Here is a 4,479-nt window from a genome sequence, read left to right on the forward strand (position 1 = left end):
TGTTGGCTGGATTCACAAGATGTGTACCTTTCATATGCTGTATTGGACTTGTTAATGTGTGAAAGTTAAATATTTAAAAAAAAAAATCTTTTGAATTTCGCGCCCTGCACTTTGAGCTGGCTGTTGTCATATTGATCCCGACTTAGGGCTTGCAGAGGCCACCAAAAGTAGAGAAGACATGATGAGGAATAAAATTCCAGATAGAAGTGGGTCTTCTTAGGAATTGTTTTATCCAATTGATCTTAAAAGTATTATTTAAAGTAGTAAAGTCCAGAAAATTCAGTCCACCATTCTCATAATTGTTCATTCCAATAGTTTTCCTAATGTAATGGGTACGGTTTCTCCAAAGAAAGTTGAAAAGCATCTGGTCTATCTCCTTGCTTATTTTACTGTCAAGATATAAAGATAGAGCGCCATATGTTAGTCTAGAGATACCTTCGGCCTTGGTTAATAGGACTCTACCTTTTAAAGATAAGTCCCTCTGTAGCCATTGATTTAGCTTCTTCTGGGTATTTTTAATAAGAGGGTTAAAATTTAGTAAGCCTCTAGACTTCTGATCCTTTGTAATGGTTATGCCAAAATATGTAAGTTCTTCTTTTACTGGAATACCATAATATGAAGGTGTCACACAATCTTTGACAGCTATGAGTTCACATTTATTAATGTTAAGGTATAGACCAGACGCTTTGGAAAAGGATTGTATCACATTGATCGATATGGGAATTTGGTTAGTGTCTTTCAGAAAAAGTGTAGTATCATCAGCCAGCTGGCTTATAATAATTTATTTACCAGCTATGGAAATACCTTGTACAGGACTATTATTTAAAGAATTTGCAAGAAGTTGGGTGATTAATAAAAACAGGTACGGGGAGATAGGACAACCTTGCCTAATTTCTCTCTTTAACTCAAATCTAGGTGAGGTGTGTCGTAGCTGAATCAGAATTAGTTAGGTAACATAGATAAATAAGATGTATAATTTATTTTATACTTGTCATTAGAATGTCTTCTTTTGGACTATACTGTTGGCAGTTGCATTTTCCTTTCTCCTCTAGGGAAAAGTCACTTGGGGCCCAGAGAGGGGAGAGGTCAGGCTTGTCTTTTTCATGTCTGGTAATGTGCAGAATATCAGAAAGGGAGAAGTCAGGTTTGAACATAATGAATATATAATCTTCATAATGAATATATGTGAATATATGTGTGAAACCATGTGAAGGGCTCCACTATGTCTGTATGCCAGTCATACCCTCCTTTTCCCATTGTGGGGAGGAGTATGGCAGTGTCTGGAACCATTGTATGTCCCCTCTGATGTTGAAACTTATCTTTCATAGTATATGACCTAGAGGCTCACTCCCCTCAGGGAGCTTGTCCAGGGGTGGGTTGTATTTGAGATGGGGGTATCTAGAATTGACAATTGATATATGCCATTGGATGAGGTAATGTTTTGGTAATATGAAGTACCAAGAACAGGAAGTAGAACCTCGTCTAAGAGATCAAACTGAACGATAATTTATAGCTAATGCTATCTGGCTATGGGATACTCCTCTTTCAAGTAAAAGGCCCTTTGTGAAGTTTCTAAGATCTGTGGTTCGTCATGTGAGTTGAGAGGGGCGTATCTTGGCTATAAAAGATAGTAAGAATTATTTTGTAAGGACTCTCAGAGAATTCATTTATAGACACTGAATTGATCTGAGAGTCAAAGGGCTATGGTGAAGCTCATATAATTAAAGATGGAGTTTAAAATATAACTCTGACTTGTGTGTGGTTTGTAAACTCTTTCCATTTAGTAATACAGGAAATTACCACGACAGGTGCCATATTTCAATTTGATAGAGCTGTTACCATTTGCATAGAGTCTTAATAGTCTTACAGAAAAAATCCCCAAAGCCAAGTCTCTCAAGGGAGTGGAAGAGAAACTGATGCTCTACTGTGTCAAATGCTTTATAAAAATCTAAAAATAATATGAAGCTATCCTCAGTTATTAGGTCTGAGTAGTCAAGTATGTCTAATACTAGTCTGATATTGTTAGAAATATGTCTGTTCCTCATGAAGCCAGACTGTGTTTCATCAATGATTGCATCCAGGACTTCTTTAATTATTTTTGCAAGTAGTAAGGCTAATATCTTATAGTCATTATTAAGAAGACAAATTGGACACCAGTTATCGATGAGCAGCACTTCTTTTTTAGGCTTAGGTATCAGTGTTATTAACCCCTGACTCATTGTAGGAGGGAGAACATTGTTTTTAATACTCTCTAAAAAGACTTCAAATAGGAAGAGAGCTATTTGTTCAGAAAATCATTTGTAAAATTCTGATGTAATTCCATCAACACCTGGTGATTTATTGTTCTTTAGATGTTTGATAGACTCTATAATCTCTTCAACTTTGATGGGTTCATCACACTGTTTAGATTCTATATCACTGATAGAGTGAACATTATTCAGTGATATCTGTGGATTCCTGACAGTACGTAGAGCTATACAATTTTCTGTAAAAATTGCTACAGTATTTAGCGATTTAATTTTTGGTCATCTAATAACACTATCAATGTTTAATTTATGGATAGTGTTATTTTTAGAGTGAAATTTCTCAAGTCTAAAGAAATAGGATGAATTCTGTTCTCCCTCAATCCATATTTTCCTAGATCTAATAAAGGCTCCTTCTGCTTTTAATCTATATATATTATCCAGTTTATTTTGTAACTCAATTAGTTCCATCTTCTCCTCCCCCGAGAGGCCGGCTGGGGACCTCTGAGAAAGGGAAGTTATCTTAATGATCACCTTTTCCTTCTCAGCTCTTCTGGTCTTAGCAAGATTACTACCATATTTTCTAAGGTATTTGGACACCTCAAATTTAAAGAGCTCCCAGTTCTGGCAATAAGATTTTTCTTCACAAGCCCTTTCCTAAAAGTGTGAGAGCAGATCTTTAACCTCAAATTTAGCTATATCATTATTTAATATTGGGCTATTTAGCTTCCAGTAGGATGCTCTGCCAAGGTTAGTATCAGGGGTAAATATTTTGATATCAATGTAAATGGCCCTATGGTCTGTGAGGGGAGTAGTACAGATATTTGTAGTAACACACTCACTATCAATACATTTGGATATAAGCCAAAAATCTATTCTTGATTGTCTGGAACCTGTTTTGTTACTCCAAATGAATGATCTACCGGCCGGAAACCTCTCTCCATATATCAGTAAGATCAAACTTTTCCATAAAAAGTATTAAACCCAAATTCTGATTGGTTGGTCTACCTGGGGGCCATCTATCAGTTGAATTATCTATAGTAATGTTAAAGTCCCCTCCTATCAATAATAACGAATTGGGAAATTTAGATAACCAATGAAGTATATGTTTCTCTATAGATTCAAACAATTCATCATTCTCATGTTTGGTGTTGTACCCATAGAAGTTTACAGTAATGAGCGTAATGTCATTGTAACTGTTCAAAAGACAAATAAAGTGACCAAAGGGGTCACATTCCGAGTGTAGAATATTACCACCAAAGGTATTTTTCATTGTAGTGACACCAGCGGAGCGTTCAGATCCATGGGAAAGCCAAATATCGTTGCCCCACTGTGACCTCCAGAAGTTGGAATCAGCCGAAATTGAGTGAGTAATGGCTTCGTTAGAACAAGAGATTCTCTAAAAACACGCCACTTAGGGTTAACACATGCTCTCCTAACCTACGAAAAGTCACTTCCGGTTGTAGATGGGAGTCCTAAGCTGTGTTCGATTACACATACAAGTATACTACATATTTAATGAGTATATACGACATACTATTCATTTTAGTAATGTTATACTGTAAACGAATAGTATGCTTTCAGTTTTCAAATTCAGTTGAGGGTACTAGCTCTTAGACTGTCTACCGGAAGTTGATGCAGTTGCTATGCAAACTCTTGCTAGCTAGTTAGCATAACACATTTACTAGATATATTTTACGACCTCGGGTGTGTTCAATTCAATCTGGAGTGCAAGAGTGCGCTCGTAAATTCAGCGCATTGTTGGTTTGTGAATTCAGAGCGTTTCGCTTTCGGAGCTCACACTACGTTCGGGCGGAGGAGTAGGGTTGATTTGAACGTTCTGACCAAGTTACAACGGGAGTCAAGCACCCACGCTAACTAGCTTGCTAGCTACTACTTTACTCGCCCTATCAGAGCTCGTTAGGCAGTTTATGTTATCCAGAGCGTAGGGGACTAACTGTGCTGCTGGCAACAATTTAATTACGCTATTTTTGCCGACGCTTACTGACACCGGCCATTTTCAACCGGTGTTGAGCGCTCGTAAATGCATTATTCTGCGCTCTGGTACACTGACGAGAGTGCGCTGAAATCGGAGTAGATAGCCAGAGCGAACTTCCGAAAGCACCCGAATGTCCATTGAGAACACCCGACGACTATACCATTTGGGAACATTAGGAAAACTGTTGTAATGAACACTTATGAGAATGGTGGACTGAATTTTCTGGACTTTACTACT

The sequence above is a fragment of the Salvelinus namaycush genome, chromosome 9 (assembly GCF_016432855.1).
Source record: "Salvelinus namaycush isolate Seneca chromosome 9, SaNama_1.0, whole genome shotgun sequence".
NCBI lineage: Eukaryota > Metazoa > Chordata > Actinopteri > Salmoniformes > Salmonidae > Salvelinus > Salvelinus namaycush.